General features: G+C 42.0%; 1 protein-coding gene and 1 long non-coding RNA gene across 20 annotated transcripts in view; one reads left to right on the top strand and one right to left on the bottom strand.

Annotated features, from left to right (window-relative positions):
• Nucleotides 1-21,965, top strand: part of TMEM108 (transmembrane protein 108) — a 279,934-nt gene that overhangs the window by 196,383 nt on the left and 61,586 nt on the right. The window lies entirely within an intron of this gene.
• LOC112547465 (uncharacterized) overlaps nt 15,028-21,965 on the bottom strand; it is an 86,936-nt gene continuing 79,998 nt past the window's right edge. For both annotated transcript variants that reach the window (XR_012901915.2, XR_012901913.2), the window contains exon 5: nt 15,028-15,298. This is a non-coding gene — a long non-coding RNA (uncharacterized LOC112547465). The remainder of the gene's footprint in view (nt 15,299-21,965) is intronic.

The following is a 21,965-nucleotide window of genomic DNA, read 5'->3' as shown; positions in this document are numbered from 1 at the left end:
TCATCTCCATAAAGAAAATTAAAAGACATTAATAATTAAACAAGCAGATTTAGTGCAATGCCTCATCAACCCTTAGTGCACTAAGAAATGTTTTATGTAAAGAAACAACCACATCACCTAGATTTCTGAGATTATCTGAACTAAATGCTTTAAATGTTTTACATTATACCAAGACCTACTATCTGTGGAACAGAGAGAGATTTGGAAGAGGATGAAATCAGGAGGGAAAGTGCTCAAGGAGGGATTTTACTGAGCCATAGAAAACTTATAAAAAGTGATGATGAAATTAATAACAGCTCTTACTACTTTTAGTTTAATATAGATAATAGGCCATTTACTGCACAGATATACATCACATGCAATCCATTTACTTCATTTGGATTACTCTAAGTAAAAGCCAGGAAAGAATTTTGCCCATTGAGATGGGACAGTGGTAAAGGATTTTAAAGAAAACAAGTAAAAAAGACGGGTCCTTGATTGAACTATGTTGATTTTCAACACATATTTTAAATGTCTGCAACTATGCCCTCTTTGTCTGGCTCCCATTTGTTTTCATAAGGGGAGCAACAGCAAGCTGAGTTGGTAATTGGGTGGCAAACATCTAAGCAACACTGAAATATTGAATGTGGGTTTGGATGGGGAATTCTTCCCTCTGAGAAAATAATGTGTTGATGGTGTTAGAGAACAGTATGCTGCTGGTTAGAGCACTAGTCTGGGATGCAGGAGAACTGGGTTAAATTCCTTGCTCTCTGATGTGACCTCAGGTAAGTCACACCCTCTCCATACAGGTAAGTAATCTCCTCTTTGCTGTACCCCAGCGTGTGGCCTGCAGAGTTAATAAGATACATAAGGTGACCAGTTTAAGAATTGTTCCTGGAAATTAATTAATTTCCTTATATGATTATTGTAATTAGTGTGTACAAGTTTGGAGGGGTGGTTAGTTGGTTTGTTTCACCTTACGGAGAATGAACATCATAACCATAGTCAACAATCATCGATGTGGCATGCCTGGACTAAATTCAGCCCTGGTGTTTGTCAGTTCCAATAGTACTCCCATTTCCTTTCATTGGCAAAGAATTGGATTCCATGTGTCAGATGAACAGGAATATGAATGACCCTACCAATGGCATTTGCAGCTTTACAAACCAGAGAGCACTTTAGCAAAAATCCAGATGAGTTTGGAAGACACCCTAAGGTGAGTATTCAAGAAGCCTTATAAATCAAATGATATGAAGCCACATGCATCCTGCAATGACCACTAAACAATCGTAAGGGCATCCTAGCATTAGGTGATCCTACAGGGCAATATTTCTAGGAAGGGTCCATTTTTTTACCAAATCCCTGCAGTGTGGTTTTGTTATTAATCTCAAGCAGCACATCAGGTAGAGGAAAGCAACTCTTCAAAGTTGCATTTGTCTTGTCTGCTCCCAATTGTGCTTAATGGCAAACTGCAGCGTTTTGCCAGGCAGCTGGTGTACAAGCAAAAGAAAAAATAAACAGCACAGTTGGAAAATGGAGCTGGCTGGAAATATGGTAGCAACTTCATAGAAACACACTCTTCCAGTGAGAGTTCTATCACAAAAAACAAGCAAGTCCACAAGTGTTTATTTTTGTGACAAATTCTTTAATTTTCTGCCAGCATCTCACAAAGGCTTCCTTGCAGGCAATGTCAGCTTTCTGTCATCTTCACTTAACAGCACATTTAGCAAGTCACATGGGTAGGTCCAGCAAGTGATTATGTTCCTGGGGCTAGGTCCTCTTCTATGGAGAGTGGATGTGCTTGGATCATGGAGGGCACAGGGAGCCTCCTAACTTGGCTCTAGTGTATTGACGCAACACTAACACAGGATTCCTACCTTCTGGTCCAGCCTCAAGGGAGCATGAGCCAACCCAGGGATGTGACCAAACCACCAGACACCTTTCTGTAGGCCTCAGCTGGCATACGCACTAACAGGCAGGGAATTCTGCTGTTTCTGAGAGCTGCGATGAAGTGTGCACCAGGGTCATGAGTCAGGTCTTGCAAATCCATGAGACTGGCTAGAAAAATCATGATATTAAAAAAAAATGTGGGGTTCTTGTTCTTTGCAGTCTGTGCATTTAGAATGCTCATTTTCAAACTTTTCAGTACAAGTACTTGAGCTAAAAACTTACTGTTTTAAAAATGAAAGCCAAAATTCTCAGAGAATAGACTGCTTACAGGCTTTAAGAACAACCCAGTGTCAGGAGAATTGTTGCCAATTCTCATAATTTTATAACTGCAATAGAGCAATGCCAGTTTGCAGCAGTTAAGGATCTGGTCCATATAATTCTGCTGACTTCAGATGAGTTACCCCTGATTTACATCAGCATAAGTGAAATTAGAACAAGTCTGTAATTTTGCTGATGAAGAGTGTAGCAAATTCAAAATTCACCTGTCTCTTATTTATCCTCTAATTTACCTTTCTCTCCTTGTTTCTTTAGTTTCTAATCCAAACAGTAAAGTGCAAAACAAAACAAGTATGGTTTTGTATATCCAACATAAAATTGATTCATTTGGAACCATACTCTGTTTTTGCTGTTTCTAGTCAATTTAGTTTAGTGACTGGCACAAAAATCCTTTATGAAGATGAGAATTTGGTTTGTGGGATAATTGTTGTATCTTCTAGCTTGATAAAATCTGTTACTTGATTTAATCCCTAAGTAACAATGCTGAGATACATTTTGACTAGTGCAGTCTGAGAAATTTTTAAATCTTTATCTTCTGTATTGATAGAAACAAATTACAACTAAATGCCCAGTTTTAATTAAATTGTCAGTGCAGAGACAGTGATGTTTGAGAGATTATTGCACAGTCATTCCTTTTTAATATGTCCGTGCTTCATAATTGGGGTAATTCCAGATTTATGCGGATTAGAAGAACCATATACCCTAAAGTATTTCCTCAAGATTCTTCGAAGGAGAATGAATGTACATGTATGTTATGAGAGTGGATCCCGTAGACAGGATACTGACAGCTAGATAATGCTCCTGCCTGGAATCAAATACTTCAGTTAAGTGAACATTTTCAAAAAAATAGTGCATGCACAGCTAGAGGCAATACAGGCTACCAACAGATGAAGACAATATAGTAGCAAGAAAGAAAGAAGATGCAAAAGGAAGGATTTCTGAATCAGACAAGGTGCACTACTTATTAAACAGGATGGTAAAATTTGGTCTCGATATTCAAATGTGAATATTTTGGGCTGCATCCATTTTTGGGTACCCAGTTTGCAACACCATAAAGAGCTTGGTTTCCCTGCAGCTGGATTCTCAGTGTATCCAAAAACCAGGCCCCTTTCAGGTGTCTGAAGTTGGGCACCTGAATGAGGAGGCACACAAAATCACTGATCCTTTCTGAACAGTGCAATTTCAGGCTTTGAATAATCAGGAAAGAGATGGGAAATTTTTTTAAAAAGTAAATAAAACCAAATCCATTGTGCTGCTGTGGAATGGAGGGCACAGTGGTAACAGGAATGGTGAGTGGTTCACGTTCAGTATATCCAGTTTAAACAGAGATAGAGCTGATATGATAAACATCACCATTGCTAAGGAAGGGAGAAAGAGTGAGACTCCGGTTGTTGTTTCTAATGATTCTGTGTGTGTGTGTTGTCTGCACCACACCAGAGGTATGTCTAGACTACATGGCTCTGTCGACGGAGCCATGTAGATGAGTTTACTAGACATAGGAAAATGAAGCGGTTATTTAAATAATCGCCGCTTCATTTACATCAAAATGGCCGCTGCGCTGTGCCGATCAGCTGTTTGGCGGCACAGTGGGGTAGTCTGGGCGCGCCACGGTCGACAAGGGAAGCCTTTGTCGACCGCTTCGTTATGCCTCGTAAAATGACGTTCACCGGAGCAGTCGACAAAGGCTTCCGTTGTTGACCACGGCACGTCCAGACTGCCTCGCTGTGCCACCAAACAGCTGATTGGCACGGAGCAATGGCCATTTAGATGTAAATGAAGCGGCGATTATTTAAAGTGCCGCTTCATTTTCCTATGTCTAGTAAACTCATCTACATGGCTCCGTCGACGGACCCATGTAGTCGAGACATACCCCAGATGTTCACATACATACGCCTTACCTGAGACAGCCATACCTGAGACAGCCGCCAAGAAATCAATGCTGCCATATAACATATGCAACATGGTGCTGTCCTTCAGTACTAATAGGATTTTATTAATGAAAACACAAAATGCTGCTCATTGTTTCCCTGTGAATAGTGTTTTAATCTGTGTAGTTAAAAATTGTGGGAATAGGCCTAAAATTGGGAGCTGAGAAATCTAGTCTTTTCCTAATACTGGGGAATGGACGTGGGAAGCCAGTGACACCTCTATGAGAGAATTCTGTATTGTAGGCAAGGCACCTTTAAAGTGTGTGTGTGTGTGTGTGTGTGTGTGTGTGTGTGTGTGTGTGTGTGTGTGTTTGTTTGTTTTGGGATTTCCAGGCATCCAGTTTTTTACCAGAACACCTGGTTGAAAAGGGATCCTGATGAGTATGGTGGAGGCACCACCAACTGGGTCGTTAAAAGTGCAGTCAGCAGCACAGTGGGGGCCTCTGGCTAAGGCGGGCTGTCTACTTGCCTGACTCCATATGACTTCTGGAAGTGGCTGCCAGGCCCATGCAGCCCCTAGGTTCAGAGGAGCTCCTTGTGTTGCTCCCACTCCAAGTGCCGGCTCAGTAACTCCCATTGGCTAGGAACTGCAACCAATGGTAGCTGTGGAGGTGGTGCCTGAGGGCTAAAGGGCAGTGCCTCCTTGTGCTTACGAGTCATATGGACCTGTCAGGGACACCTGGTGAGGGGTGACATGAGGGGCCACATGACCCCCCCCCCCCAGTGCAGGGAAGGTCTGGGACAATATTCCTTGGCCCCAGACTCTGCCTCTTCCCACCCTTGCTCTGTCCCTGTTTCACTTTCTCCCCTCCTCTTCTCTGCCCCTGTCCTGCCTCTTCCCTCAACTGATGTGGCCTGGGAAACTAGCAGGGTCTGCCCGCCCCCCACGCTCACCAACAGCAGTGGGGGAAGCAGAGCAACATGGTCCCAGCTCACTCTTCTCCCCCCCCCCCCCCAGCCACTGTCCAGCCCTTTCCCCCAAGTGGCGTGCCAGGAGAGCAGAGCAAGTTAGGACCATTTTGTGCTGCTTCCTCCACCTCTGTCGGTGAGTGCGAAGGGTGGGCCATTGATGCAGATGCAAGGCCCTCCCCCAGATAGTCCCCATGCTTCTGGCCAGCCCCTGGCCCCTCCTCCCCATGGTGTTTGGGGTATGTGCTCCCTCATGCTCTCCATACATGTTAACTTCAGTGGGAGTTGAATTGAATTAGGGACAGAGATGTTAAACATCCTCAGCTCCCATTTTAGTCAGACAAGTAAAGTTGCTCTGTACCTTGCTCAGGACAACAAAAGCAAGTCTTCAGGCTCAGCATCTTTGCAAGGATTTCAAGATTGGCCTTCAATGTAATGATGGAATTCAGCAGTGGGCCTCGACACAAGGTGAATTTCACCATGGGGTTTCACTCTCATTTATGCAGAGGTCTCTTTACACTGCCCTTTCTGCAGAAATTCTAATTGGGTCATGAATGCTTCATGCTTCTAAAATAAATGCATAAATAGATTTTAAACGAATAATCAACAGAAATGGTAATTAATGTCCAGTGCACATATGCAGCATTGCTGATAGGGTTGCCTGGTAACCACTAGAAGGTATGTCATCGACCAATCCGGAACCAGTGATAGAACTGGCATCCTTCTGCAGACTGAACTGTGGGTTTTGTTTTTTTTATAGGGCAGGAGAGAGAGAGAGATTGACCTTTACTCAGTGTCTTGGTAATCTGCAACTACATTTTTTTGGACAGAAAAACACAATCTCAGAGAAAAAAAATTAATAGAAAGGCTACAAATAATTACTGACCCATGTGAAAGAAACCTTATAACAGCAATAAAGGCTAAAGATCTTTTCAATCATGTATTTACTGCTATTTCTTATTGTGTAGAAGATTAGAATTAGGGAAAGATGTTAACCAATCAAGAGTGTGTTTGTGTGTATTTCCCCCCCTCCCCCGAGACCATGTTATGCATGTATAGAAACTCTATATTTATAATACATTGGGCTGCTTGTGTTTTATTTTGAAGTATCTGAAAAGGGCTTTGAATTACATTACATTCCAGTGAGGGATTTTTTTATGTCCTTGTTTCTTTGATCATGATGGCATAGTGAGGGGAAGCTGATTGTCTTCATTTCTATAACTAGGCAGGGTGCCCAACTTGACAAGCAAAAACCATTCTTACCCTACAGATTTGCTTTTTATGATTTAAAGAGCACTGGAACAATTTATGCATTAGTAAGTGCATTAGGAACAGCCTTGAAAAGAAAATGGACAAATTCCTCACAAATCAGCTTTTTTTCACTTCTTGTGTATTCCCATTGTATTAAAATGCAAAACATGTTTTCCTTGGTTTGCTTCAGTGTTTTGTCTATGTTTATAGAACCAATATAATTTTGGTTTCCTATAAGATAAACTGAAATTGTAAACAACAATTATTTTTCTCTTAATTCAGTGATAAGAAAAATCATTTGGCAATTAAAGTGACTTTTAAGATAACTAACCAAACATATTCCAATTCAGTGGAATCCTATCATAAGGATCGGTTTGACCAATCTTCATTTTGCACTCTGTGTTTAAATAAGTACTATAATAAAATCATTTCTGCCAGGTTCTGAGAAATCTCATCTCAGAATGAGCAGACTCATGATCAGGGAAACTTCCCAAATCAATGCATGCCCAGAAATTAAATGAGTCACTTGTACAGGCAGAGCTAATTATGCTTGTCTTTTAAATGCCAAGATAGGTCAGCCAGGTTGTAACTGGGTCTAATTGGCCTTCACACTGGCTGCAATATTCTTTACCTATAGCTGAGTGGTATTCTAGAAAGATGAGATTTTTGTTCCTGTTGAAACCATCCTGCAAAATCACATAAATTAGTTCCAGTCAGAGCCTTATAACTAAGAGTACTGATGATCAGTATAAGTGAGTGGTAGGCACATAACCATCAATATAAATTGTTTTTTGCAATTCATTTCAGGAAGTGAGATTCTGTCTCTCAATTGAGTTCCTAGTGATGCTGATTGTGAAGGGGAAGATTTCTTTTGGGGGGTTTGTGGGGTTTTTTTTAATAGAAAGACTATAATTAAATACGAGCTCAGGCAAAGGAAACCTTACAAAAGCATTAAAGCCTACATATATTTTTAATTATATATTTCGTAATATACAGAAGATTAGAATTTGGGAAAGCTGTTAACCAATTGAGGATCAGCTTTGTCAGCCACTATAATCTAATAAACTGTAAGGGGTTAATCTTTTATCTGCTTATATCTACAGTAAAAGGTTCCTCTGGCTTCAGTATTTGGAAAAATCCTTATTTATCCAGTCTAATTACACAAATTCTTCCTAAAGGAATTTTTCAAATGGCTTTTTATGGCAAGAACATTGAATGGCCTGGAATTAAAAGTCATGGCATGAATATACATGGGAAAGAGAACACCTTGGAAGAAATTTTAAAGATGAGTAGAAGAATTAAGGATAATTAGAAGAGCCACATAGCTTGAACCTTCCTATCAGAATCCTGGGGTTGAGTTAAAAGGAAGAATAGCAGCTTTGTTATTAAATTATGTAGGGCCACTAATTGAAGACAATAAAGAATAAAAAGGTCAGTCATCTTTCAAAGGCACTTTCAATTTACAGGCTACATTATTCAAAGGCAGAATGCTGAATCCACTGAAAAAGGTTCCATGTTTAAAATTCTGACCTGTGTATTTATGGGAATGATATGCAGCTGCAGTTCTAATTACCTGTGGTACACAGAGTCAATGGGTTTTCTGTTCACTTGGGAATATCACAAGAGCAAGCAAAATGTGCACTTCTAAACTTGAGGCCTAATGAAATATTATCCACCATGTTCAGTATCCAGGAGACCACAGGGAAAAGCTGACATCCTATAAGCTGATTTTTTGAGTTTCAGAACATATGAAGTTGATTAGGTGGATGAAGCATAAGTGGGGGAAGGTATCAGCCAATTTCTTTGAAAGGCTGTGCAGTAATGAACTGTTATGAGGAGAAATTCAATAGGCCAGTGTATTCTAAACAACAGGAAAGTGCAGATAGTGAGTGAGCTCCTTTCAGCATAGGGAGGAGCATATATCAATTTTCAAAGAGTGGTGCTTCCTACTAGTATTAATCCAGGCCATGATGCTTTGGGATGCAGAATGTTTTGAAGAACAATTGGTCATTAAGATAACGAATGAAAAGTTTAGCCATTTATATGAACCAGCAGGGTATATATATTTGAGCTAGAAAATGTCACAAAGCTAGATTCCTGTGAGATTTCCAACATTTTCTGCGCATGTAACTCATAACAAATGATAGGTCAAATCATCCGCTGGTGTAAATTACTAATTTACCTCAGCAGAACTTTTGCCCATTATTTCAGCATTTACATTCCTACCTAGATCCTGGTACCTATAGGTATGTCTACTCAGCAGGGCTAAAGTTGGAATAAGCTATGCAACTTCACCTACGTCAATTGTGTAGCTGAAGTCAAAATAGTTTAATTCGGCTTTTGACACTGTCTACACAGCAGGAAGTCAAAGGAAGAACATTCTTCCTTTGACTTCCCTTAATCCTGGTAAAATGAGGGTTACAATGAGTTGGAGTAAGAAGTCCTCCAGCTCGACATTGTCGAAATAAAGGCTTGTAGTGTAGACGTGCTCTTTGTTATTTCAGAATAACGTTATTCTGTGTAGATGTACTCATAGTGTCCACAAAATAGGGCTTAAATGAGACAAAAGAGGTACATATACTTGGTGCCGACCTGCCGCACCTCAGTGAATTTCACCCATATGGACCTGATAGAGTAATGGCCCTTAAAGAGTAACATCCTGCCTTGAGTTTCATAATGCACAGAAACTTGTTTTCCCTTCCCCCATCTTTTAAATTGCATATAATTCTTCTCCACAGGGTTCTTGAATGACCTAAACCTTTGTGTGAATTTGTATGTCAAAGGCATAAAGGCTGTGTCTAGACTGGCCAGTTTTTCCGGAAAATCAGCCGCTTTTCCGGAAAAACTTGCCAGCTGTCTACACTGGCTGCTTGAATTTCCGCAAAAGCACTGACTTCCTACTGTAAGAAATCAGTGCTTCTTGTGCAATTACTATTCTGCTCCCGTTCAGGCAAAAGTCCCTTTTGCGCAAAGCTTTTGCACAAAAGGGCCAGTGTAGCCAGCTCAGATTTGTTTTCCGCAAAAAAGCTCCGATCACGAAAATGGCGATTGGGGCTTTTTTGCAGAAAAGCGCGTCTAGATTGGCACGGACGCTTTTCCGCAAAAAGTGCTTTTGTGGAAAAGCGTCCGTGCCAATCTAGACGCTCTTTTCCGCAAATGCTTTTAACGAAAAACTTTTCCGTTAAAAGCATTTCTGGAAAATCATGCCAATCTAGATGCAGCCAAAGAGTTGGAGTGATGTTTTGTACACTTAATATTTATTTCCCATATCCAGCAACAAATCAAAAATGCAAACCCCCAAATAGACTATAGAAATATTGGAGAAGCCCTGAAAGCATCATCTGTAAGAATCTCAAGAATTTTGTATGGAGGAAAATTCCACCAAACTGGAGCCAAGTCTATTGCAGATGGTGCAGATGGTTTTAGAAGTGACAGATTGGAAACAGAACCTAAATTATGAGCAAGTACATAAACACAAATCAAATTTCTCCAGTAGGTAGTAGTCAAAGTCTGTAGGGTCTTCAGTAACAATAGTAACCTCAAAAAGTAGCCAAGTGCATTGCCTGAATAAAGATGGGACATGACAAGATGCTAGAATAGAACAACAAACAATTGTAAACTAATTGCCAAATTTAGAGTAGTTGGTAAACACAACAAAATAGTGACTGGAAAATTGGCCAAAAATTAACTATAATCTAGTGTAGAAATTACAATAAAATCATCCAAGATTTTGGTTACAGGCTCCATTGCAGAGCTTGTCTGAAAATGGTAAGATTATTAAATTTCATATCTGTTTTTTATCAACATGTAATTTTAATTTATATTTTGATCAGTTCTATTAGATGGTTAAAATATAGAATCATAGAATCATAGGACTGGAAAGGACCTCGAGAGGTCATCGAGTCCATCCCCCCGCCCTCAAGGCAGGACCAAGCTCCGTCTACACCATCCCTGACAGATGTCTATCTAACCTGTTCTTAAATATCTCCAGAGAGGGAGATTCCACCACCTCCCTTGGCAATTTATTCCAATATTTGACCACCCTGACAGTTAGGAATTTTTTCCTAATGTCCAATCTAAACCTCTCTTGCTGCACTTTAAGCCCATTACTCCTTGTCCTGTCCTCAGAAACCAAGAGGAACAAATTTTCTCCTTCCTTCTTGTGACACCCTTTTAGATATTTGAAAACCGCTATCATGTCCCCCCTTAATCTTCTTTTTTCCAAACTAAACAAGCCCAGTTCATGAAGCCTGGCTTCATAGGTCATGTTCTCTAGACCTTTAATCATTCTTGTAGCTCTTCTCTGTACCCTTTCCAATTTCTACACATCTTTCTTGAAATCTGGAGCCCAGAACTGGACACAGTACTCCAGCTGAGGCCTAACTAGTGCAGAGTAGAGTGGCAGAATGACTTCACGAGTTTTGCTTACAACACACCTGTTGATACAACCTAGAATCATATTTGCTTTTTTTGCAACAGCATCACACTGTTGACCCATATTCAACTTGTGGTCCACTATGACCCCTAGATCCCTTTCCGCCATGCTCCTTCCTAGACAGTCGCTTCCCATCTTGTATGTATGGAACTGATTGTTCCTTCCTAAGTGGAGCACTTTGCATTTCTCTTTATTAAACTTCATCCTGTTTACCTCTGACCATTTCTCTAACTTGCTAAGGTCATTTTGAATTATGTCCCTATCCTCCAAAGAAGTTGCAAACCCACCCAGTTTGGTATCATCTGCAAACTTAATAAGCGTACTCTCTATCCCAATATCTACATCATTGATGAAGATATTGAACAGTACGGGTCCCAAAACAGACCCTTGAGGAACTCCACTTGTTATCCCTTTCCAGCAGGATTTAGCACCGTTAACAACTCCTCTCTGACTACGGTTATCCAGCCAATTATGCACCCACCTTATCGTGGCCCTATCTAAGTTATATTTGCCTAGTTTATCAATAAGAATATCATGCAAGACCGTATCAAATGCCTTACTGATGCCTTACTTAATGTAAAATTTCCAAATATTAAAGATGCTATAGACATGCTATAGAGCAAATTTGTGTAACAAATGTGACCAGTGAAAGAAAGACCAGACTTTAAAATATCTCAACACTAGCAAGTATAAAAGAAGAAAATGTTCAGCAGAGCTGAGGTTACACAAGTAAACCTTCCAATAATCAGCATATGGGAAAGGACAGCAAAATGATTATTTATGCTGACTAATGGATGGAGCAAACTCACAAGTTCTTACAGCATTAAATAGAAAAATGTAGTACAGACTTGTTATTGGGGGAAAAAAAATCCAGGTTTGTCAGCTATGAGAGAGACAAGAAACACAGAGCTATCAAGGGAACAAAATCATGCATACCAAAAAAAGTCAGTCTCTTTTTCTTTCTCTCACACACACATACACACACATACATAGAGAGAGTTTAAAGTGTCAGAGTGTCAGCAAAGACATTTTTATACTTGACCATGAATAGCACAGAAGGGTACATTATGATTGCACTGAACTTGATTGGGGACTGTTGCTCACTGATCTAAGCATTGGACTTGGAGTCAGAGCACTTGTATTCTAATGCCAGCTTTACCAATGACTTGCCCTTACCACTGTGTACCTTAGGGCAGGTAACATTAGACTTTGAGTCTGGATGGGCAGGAGTAAGTGGTGCTCCTGCTACATCCCTCCTGAGGGTAGTGGATGCTAAGTGGCAGCACAGGAGGTGGTGTTATTTGCTGACCAGTACTCCCTCTACCCCACGCTCCAGAAAAAGGGGGAGTAGTCTAGCCTACTAGCCTTTCATTTCTCCATCTTTAAAATGCAGACAATAGGATATTAATGTGTATCTACATCACAGAGTTGGTTGAGGACTGATTAGTGTTATTTATAGTTATTTTAAGCTATTAAATGCTTAGAATTATGAGTATTTATTGGGTAACATTTTGTAAGAGGGAGCCTAACCTCTTTGCTTTGTGCAGCCATGGTGTTCTCACCAGCAGGGTTTAGTACAAGGTATGTGGTGGAGCACTGAAGGTGGCTTTTTGCCATACATGTATCTGGTACATTTGGCAGCACAGAGCAGGATATTTCAAGGGGCACCTGCTAGTACAGTTGAAGTGATTCGTGTCAGCAAGCGTGTCCACTCTTCAGCAGTTCATTATAACATGGCCATAAAACTCTGTTCTGGGTTGAAACTTGGTGCAAATAATATACTGATCTGAGACTAGATGTGAGCTGTTTAGCTTCAGGTGCCCTCTTTGGGGTGTGAGGTGCCGAAGAGATGCTTCCATGTGAGCTCCAGTGATAAAAAATCATGTTAATTTTAAACCGGTTCAACTTAGACTCAGAGGTAGCAGTAGATTCAGCTGATCTCATGGGATTTGTCAGACATATGCACAGGGACATCTCCTACAGAGATGTCTCCTACCCACATCCATTAGCACCCTCTGAGTCCTGGGTGACTCTGGCAGGGGAAATACCTACAAGTTATGACCAACATTAACTTATGTGAGTTTGTTTTGTACCCTAGAATTAGACTTCCAGGGGCCTAGAAGGATGTGGGAACATACCATGGAACTGATACTGTACTTTCCTGTTTACACACATCCTAATACAGGACCTGCAGCTTAGAAAATAGGCCCTGATCCTCAAAACTGTGAAAAGACTGGTCCTTCAGTGTATTCATTCTGCTGTGAGAATGTGGGCCTGTCCTTTTCTTCTCTGTCAACTGGAAATATTTCACCATACAGAACCAGAAACAGCCTAATAGAGTATAGAGGTGGCAGCATTTCATAGCTCCGCAGTGCTTCATCACTTACCCATTTCCTCTTCAGTTTTAAGGGTTCCAGTGTTCTATATAAGGTAATGGGTTTTGTTTCTATACTGAGCATGCTGTGTGAAGCCATCTTGGGGAGCTAAGCATGGCTGTAGGGAAGAGATGTGGTAATAAGGAAGACATTTATAGCAGGGATTCCTGGATATTACTTTGGAATGAAGTCATATCACAGTCATTATGATACTTCTGCTCTATCCTTTGCTCCTGGATATTTCTGATTACTTTGTCACTTAGGGCATGTCTACACTGCAGGGCAAAAGGCAAATTAAGATACATAACTTCAGCTACATCAATTGCGTAGCTGGTCAAAATAGCTTAATTTGGCTTTTGGCGCTGTCTACATAGCAGAAAGTCAAAGGAAGAACATTCCTCATTCAACTTCCCTTACTCCTTGTAAAATGAGGGTTACAATAAGAAGTACTCCATCTTGAAATTATTTCAAAATAACAGCTTGCTTTGTAGACGTGCACTTTGTTATTTCAAAATAATGTCAGTTATTCTGAAATAACACTACTGTGTAGATGTATCCTTAGATCCACACAGGTGTACTGAAAGATGAAATGAAAGAAAAGCTAGTTAACTTAGCCCTAAAAGTCTTACGATGTATTCTCAATGTTCTTCTCCATTCAAGATACAGATCCATCTCCCCTTCCTCTAAACATGGAGGCTACGTCTACACTGGCATCCCTTCCGGAAAAGGGATGCTAATGTAGCACATCGGAATAGCAAAATCCGCGGGGGATTTAAATATCCCCCGCGGTATTTGCATTAACATGGCTGCTGCTTTTTTCCGGCTTGGGGATAAGCCGGAGAAAAGCGCCAGTCTAGACGTGATTCTCCGGAAAATAAACCCTTTTCCAGAGGATCTTTTATTCCTACTTTCAAGTTCAAGGATTAAAAGATCCTCCGGAAAAGGGTTTATTTTCTGGAGAATCACGTCTAGACTGGCGCTTTTCTCCGGCTTATCCCCAAGCCGGAAAAAAGCGGCAGTCATGTTAATGCAAATACCACGGGGGATATTTAAATCCCCCACGGATTTTGCTATTCCAAAGTGTCTAATCTGCATCCCTTTTCCGGAAAAGGGGTGCAGTGTAGACACAGCCGGAGTGACAATCATACAAATGTCTAACACTGCCTCATCTGTTTATGGAGTAGGAAAACAAAATTACTCTTTAAATGGCATATCTGCTCCCCACCCCACAAAGACTCTTCTCTCATCCAATCTGTAAAATGGGCTGATCACACAGGAAGGAAGAAAGCATTACCATAGGAGGCATATGTACCGATAGGAGATTTTCATTTTCTATATGTAGACAGTAGACATGCAGCCAAATGAAATAGCAGCTTTCATCAAATGAGGGGCTTGAAACACATGTTTTGGAGACAACGAGTAGACCTGTGGTACCTTAGAGACAATATGTTTATTTGTTAGTCTCTGAGGTGCCACAGGACTAGTCATTATAGATGACCTTTCATGGGTAAGACCCACTTCATCGGACGAGTTAGAAATGAAGTGGGTCTTACTCAGGAAAGCTCATGATACTACATGTTTATTTTTGTTGGTCTCTAAAGTGCTGCAGGACTACTCATTGTTTGTAACGTTACAGACTAACATGGCTGCCCCTTGAGATGTTTTGACGAGGTATCTCAAAGAGCTGCTGGTGCTAAATCACTTCCTGGGAGAGGAGAGACAACGAGAAATATGGAAAGGAAATGGGCTGAGCTGTGTAAAGAAGACAAGGCATTATTTTTTACAAGAATTCAGCTTGTCCTTTGTACCATAGCATGACAGCTGTGGTGTGACTGAGAGCTCATCACATGGGGCCCAGTTCTAGTTACTGTGTCTGAGACACAGCAGGAGCGAGCCTATTAAAATATAAGGAAACTAGCAGCCATCCTGTAAAAACACATTGTGGTGTGCGCCAATTTATTTAACCCAATGTTGCAACAAAGGAATGGGCATGTGTCTTTCAGGGAAATCCATGTTCACTCCTTCTCCTGCAATCACTCTCTCTCTGTAAAGTTTGTGTACTCTCACACTGCAGCCTCAGGATTCTTCATTGCACCTGCCACTACTTTTTGCTCAGCAGGAGGTTACAGAGTAACTGCAGATACCAGTGGCAGCCAGGTCTCCATGGAACACACAGTACAACAGTGTCACAACTCCTGTGAGAAGATGAGTAAAGGAAAGTAAGTCAGTATGGTTTTCCATTTAGAAAAGATAAAAATCCCTATTACTAGGGAGAATGGGGGAATATTCCCATACTGAGGGCTTGTGACAAAGTGGGACAGACTCTCAGTCAGCAAGGTCATGCTGGTGCACTGTAAGGGTGAGATTCTGGTCCTTCTGAAGACAGTGGGAGTTTCATTAGCGAATTCAATGTGAGCAAAATCAGGCCTTGCACTCCAATTGTTGATGTTGTTTTTTTAATAGAGGAACAGGTACTTTGGAACTAATGTTTTTAAAACAAAAGAAAGAAATCTCCATACAGGAAGCACATTGTCTGGTCAGTCATCCTCTGTATTCCCTTGCTTTCTGCTGTTCATTTTTTGTATAGGTAATTGTGTTTTTGACTAAGCTTTCTTCCTCCCAATTCCCTTGCATCTACTTGATGCTGCAGTGAAATCATAATCCTTTGTTTATGACCTCACAGCCTGTTGCCATGGAAATTCAGCTTTGTGACTTCACTGGTAGATTAAGAAGGCGGCAAAAGAGTGTGAGTGGGAGACAAACCTTTGTTCAAACAAAAGGGCCCAATTCAGGCCTCAGTTACACGGGTGTAAATCCTGAGTAACTCATTGAAATAAATGGAGTGAGTGGGGATTGGCAGTGGTCTGACTGAAATCAGAATCTGGGCTAAATTATCTATGATAACCCTGAATGTGTGTGAAATGTGAAAGGTTTTATATGTGACCTAGGGCCAGGTTTTCACAGAAGGTCTTTCATTTGGGCTTATGCAACTTTGCATGAGAGCAAATCACAAAAGCAGCTTATGTCCAAACAAAAGGTGCCAGACATTCCTCAGGACGGGAACTCAGCTGGAGGATTGGGTTATTGTGGTGCAAGTGGGATTTGCTAGAGTGAATTCATTCATTCGTGTGGACAAGTCACGGGGCACAAAAATTGCACATGCAAGTCATTTGAGGTCCCTTTGAAATTCTGACCCTTGACATTTAAGAAGAATATATTTTAAAGCGTATTAGCAAAGTTCTTTCAGTAAGCCATGCCAGTAATCCAGGTTACCTATTCAGTTTTTTAGTCTGGTTTGAACAGTGGTTTTGTCTGATCTGAGACTTGTTACGAAAACAGTAAATGTTCCACTTAATTCTACATCTTCATAAAGTTTATATGATTATTTAAGCACATTTCAAACGACGGAGAATAACAGTACCAAGCCCTGCAAGTTTAGCTTGCTTTGTATGCAAATGACCTGATCTTGACAGTGACGGAGCACCTCCTGCAAGGTACTGTGTGTTTGCAAGTGTCACTGATTTCAGTGGAAGATGAAGGACATTCATCAGGATCAGGCTACAAAATTCCCCATAGCCCTGCATGAAACTCCCTTAGAACATTTTTAGCATCTGCCTATAGTGCTCTATTGGTATTGCTTTTCCGGTATGAGACAAGCATCCAAAGGTAGTTAATATGATGAATATACCATAGCTCAGTCTTTCCCACTACAGCAGGATTCCAGTTCCTGGCCCATGCAAAAGCTGCTCTCAGAGCAGCTCAAAGTGTGATGTCAATTTTACCCCGCATTTTGCTTCTATACTATTCTGGCATGGCTCAGTCTCGGTACAGCAAAGAAGCAGCGGGAGTTTTGAGTCAGTGAACACATCTTGCCCAGAGGAAAGAAGTCCACAAATGATTGCCTTTCCGTGAATCAGAAGTGGAGACAGTGGTGCTGCTGTTGTGATCTATTTCCATTTGCAGGTTTGGATTGGAAGCTGATTAATGTGATCATCCTTTGACTGGCAAAGCTGTAATGCCACCAACATAGATTAGAACCCAGTCAGTTCAGTAGTGGAGTCCCTTTGTAATATACATGTACCACATTTCAAAAATATTTGCATCAGCTAATGCATTTCCAGTTGAGTCTGAGACTGCAGGCAAGCCCTAGATTTATTACCTCTGTCATGTGTAAAATAGCCTCCCTGTACCTCCTACCAACCTTCCTTCAAAGTAGAAAGCTACTTACATTTTATGACATGTTACATTATACTCATTTGCTGTCTATATGTATTACATTCTTGTATGGGTTTAAATATTAAGGGACAACTTTTTGCTTTATTTGATGGTGGGGAAGAAGCATGCATTAGTAAAACTGCTGTCATTTATTCCATCACATCAAATGCAAGTATGGTTGAACTAGCTAATCCATCACAAGAGAGGTAATACATCATCTCTTATTTGCTGGATACTAAATCAACCACTGGCTCAGGAGATAGACTTATGGATTTGATATGTAGAAAAGTATACCAAATGTGCAGCTGTGATGCGCAGGATTAATGTTAATATTTGCTAGTCTACAGTGGTTGCAATGCATCAACCTTCCCCAACGTTTGTTCAGACACTCTCCCTCTCTCTCCCCTCTCTCCCTTGGTGTTTAATTTACATACCACCCATCAGTCACTATCTTTCAAGGCTAGCAGAACAGAAACCGAAAGAGAACCAAAGGAGGGGGTGTCTGTCATACTAATGTGTCCTAGCACCTTTAAACATAATGGTCATTAGGAGCTGGGTAGCTGTAGAAAGATGTTGAGTGTGCAGGTATTTAGATTAGTTTATTCGACGGAGGCATGTAGATTAGTTTATTCGAAAAAGGGAAATGAAGCCGCGATTTAAATAATCGCGGCTTCATTTAAATTTACATGGCTGCCGCGCTGCGCCAACAAACAGCTGATCAGCTGTTTGTCGGCTCAGCGTGCTAGTCTGGACGCTCCCCTGCTGACATAAAAGCCCTTTATCAACTTCCCCGGTAAACTTCATCCTACGAGACATAACGGGGAGGTCGATAAAGGGCTTTCAGGTCGGCGCGGGAGCGTCCAGACTAGCGCGCTGAGCCGACAAACAGCTGATCAGCTGTATGTCGGCTCAGCGCAGCAGCCATGTAAATTTAAATGAAGCCGTGATTATTTAAATCGCGGCTTTATTTCCCTTTTTTGAATAAACTAATCTACATGCCTCCGTCGATGGAGGCATGTAGTTTAGACACACCCTTAGTGTTTCCCATTTAGACTAGACTATCATAAGACGTGAAAGTGAAGAGGGTAATTCTGCCTAGCCCATCCAAATCCCATTGAAATCACTAGAATTTGGGTGGTCTATAGGGATGCAAGTGGTAGATGAAATTCGGTCCCAAATGTTTTGGTCTATTTTTATTATTATTAAATACTTTAAAAAACACCTAACCTCTGTCATTTGCCTGGCATGGTTCATTTGTGGCATGCTGTAATGTGTTTGGCCTCTGCCACAGTTGCTCCCTGAACAGCTCAGTGCACAGAGGGACTGCATTAACTGCATCCTCGGCCCAGCGTTGAAGGGGGCAGGAAAGGACCCCATGGGCACACAACAGGCCTAGTCCCTGCATTCTCTTTTGAGTTGTGACTGACCCTTCAGTAGGCTATGCAAGGGAGGGTGAAAGGTTTCTTCCCTGCCTCTTAAAAGGTCCGACTAAGGCATGCGTGTCAGCTTTCATTTTCTGCCCTAATTTCATTTCAGAGATTTTGTGGTCTTCTGTCAAATCATTAACGCTACTTCACATGCATTATTTTTCTGGCTGGATTTCCTTACTTGTATAAAAGGAAAAGAATAACAACATCTAAATGATCTACTAACCAAGTACAGTAAAACTCTGATGGTCCGGCATCTGATGGTCCGGTACTCCTGATGGTCCGGCACCATCAGGAACCTGGAAGTGCTCCAGGCAGCCGGACCATTGGAGCTGCTCTGCCCCCAGGTTCCCCGATTCAGCCGCTGCTAAAACTGACCAGCGGCTGAATTGGGGACGCCTAGGGCAGAGCAGCTGGGGCGCTGCCGGGTTGGTCCCATAGCACTGCCCCTTGGGGCTGGGAACCCAACCCGGCAGCGCCCCAGCTGTCCCCACGTCAGCCGCTGCTGAAACTGACCGGCGACTGACTCCAGGAAGCCCGAGGCAGAGCTGCTCTGCCTCGGGCTTCCTGGAATCAGCCCCGATCAGTTTCAGCAGTGGCAGACTTGGGGACACCTGGGGCAGAGCAGCTGAGGTGCTGCCAGGTTGGTCCAGTAGCGCCAAGGAGCGGCGCTGCAGGACCAACCCAGCAGCACCCCAGCTGCTCTGTCCCAGGCATCCCCAAGAGCAGCTGGGGTACTGCCGGGTTGGTCTCGCCGCGCCAAGGGTCGTCGCTACCGGACCAACCCGGCAGCACTCCAGCTGCTCTGCTGCAGGCGTCCCCGATTCAGCCGCTGCTGAAACTGACCAGCAGCAGCTGAATCAGGGATGCCTGGGACAGAGCCGGACTATCGGAAAGGGGGGCTATGAGGGGTCTGGGATGGCATCCGCCCCACCCCACCCAAGACCCCTCAAAGCCCCCCCTTCCGATAGTCCAGCAAATCTGATAATCTGGCACCCCCTGGGTCCTAAAGGTGCAGGATTATCGGAAGTTTACTGTAGTTCACAAAAGCTCCTTATTTAACACAACAGTGTGCTAGTATAGCCGATTGTGTCTCTTCTTGCATTGAGGTTTGGTGTGTATAGATCATGGACCCATTAATTATCTGGCAATAACAACTCCCTAAATAAACATCAACTCTGGATGGTGTCAGTGCTCAGTGTGCAGACATCATTTCTGAACCTTGTCCTTGTATTGCACTCAGGGGGCCATGACTGCTGAATCCAGGCCAGGACTTAGGGAGACTTTAGTGTGAGGGCACTAAGCAACCAGGTCTATGTTAGATAGTTTGGGGAGCTGGAGAGCCAGAGAGGCCTACAGAGTCAGTGCCTCAATAAATGGTCATCTTTGCATTTATTCATTACAACCAAGTTCTGTGTCTTCTCTATTAGGACAGGCTTTGCAGTGCTGATGGGCAGTTGCTTTCGGACAATTGTCCATCCCTTGTATGTTGTCAGCCAGCTAGTGACGCCCCTTTGTCACATGACTTCACTTTCCTCTTAACATCCGTCTGTTCTATCCCCATTCTAGAAACACAGCCAAAGACTTTCATTTGAAAAAATGACCTTTCCCTTCCCTCTAATAACTAAGCCGCACCCCTCCCCCGCCTCTTTCTCTTCTGTTTGTAGGTATTATTACATTATATTTTTATTTTCAGCATGTATAAAGTTTTTATAATGAAATTATCCGAGTTTGCTCTGAGGTTCTGGTGCTGGGTGCTTTACAAATTGCATTGTTATATTTTTAATGAAAGTGGGCTGTATGTTCACTGAAAGCCTGCACATTAAATCTCCTTATTAATTTGTCTCGCCACCTGTCAGTGCTCTTGTGTTAGCCCCATTAGCTTAAATGGGAGCTCTGTGCATGCCCCTCAGGGAGCACAGCCCCATAAATATGTATGCACAGTAATCCATTTTTAAAATGGAACAACATTGCTATTACAGTTAATATTTCAATATAGCCAAAATGTAATGGGTTGGATTTTGCTCTCAGTTCTGCCGCTGCCACTCCATGGATTTCAGTGCTTTACTGAGAGTAACAGCACTGAGTCCACATTATGAACAAATCATTTTCAAAATAATGATAAAACTGCAGTTGAGTCCACCTGATCTCACACACATCATCTCCCACTTTTTGTTTTAGAAATATGCTTTGCTTGGGAAGCCCTTTGGTCACCTCCATCTTCTTCCCCTTGTGCTTCTCCACCTCCACCATCAAAAGTGTCATGTTGCTGCATGACTGCTGTGCCCTCTTCCCAATGAGTTAAAATAAATATGATCTCTTCCACTAGAGCACTTCAGTTTCTTTCCTGGGTTTCCCAGAAGGGACTGTTCAAGAGTGCTTGCTCCTGGCCTTCTATAAGATAAGCACACTGTGAATCTTCACAGTGTCCCTTATAAGATCAAGAAAATGATGCTGGAAGCCACATAGATGGAGTCTTACGATCACTGCCTCTGATTGGCTAAGTATGTTCACATAGCAATTCAGTGCTAAATAGATTTGGCTGAAAATTTTTGAATTCCAAATTGTTGTCAGGTTTTTTTTTCACATACTGCTAGTGTAACCTACGCACCTGCTGGGTGTGGTGTATTGTCCCGTCTAGTGGCACTGAGACCACTTACAAAGATAATGTCTGTTCTGACTTTTAGTTCCTGTGGTAGCGGTTCACGCAGTATGCGCCAGAGGTCCCAGATTTGTTCCGCCCGCAGATGACCAGGGTCTGTCAGTGTTACACTAGAATGCATTTTGCCTCATCTTCCGCTTTTGCCTGTTTGTCTCATCCCAGGTCACTTTTTAGGGCCCTGTTCCAACTAAATATGTAAAGCAACTACTCACAGGCTTAAAGTCTGGCTAAATCAGCGCTTTCAACTGTAAGCTTCTGGGGTAGGGGCTGTCATGTACTATGGCTCCAATGCAGGAAAGTTTTTAAGCACTTACTTAATTCCTATTGAAATAATGGGAGTAAAATGTGCTGGGAATTAAGCGGATGCTTATGTTCTTTACTGACTGGGAATGGACTATTGAATCAGAGACTGTATGTTTGTGTCTAGCACAATGGGTCCTGGACCTGTTTGAAGCCTGGAGATTCCACTACAGTAAAAATGTTAAATGTTAGTACAAAACCAATGGACGAACTTTATAACAGCACCACAGTATGTGGCTAGTACTGTTTAGATTGCAG

Source organism: Pelodiscus sinensis, chromosome 2 (genome assembly GCF_052426305.1).
Source record: "Pelodiscus sinensis isolate ZL-2025 chromosome 2, ASM5242630v1, whole genome shotgun sequence".
Taxonomy (NCBI): Eukaryota; Metazoa; Chordata; order Testudines; family Trionychidae; genus Pelodiscus; species Pelodiscus sinensis.
This window is presented reverse-complemented; position numbering and strand designations above follow the sequence as displayed.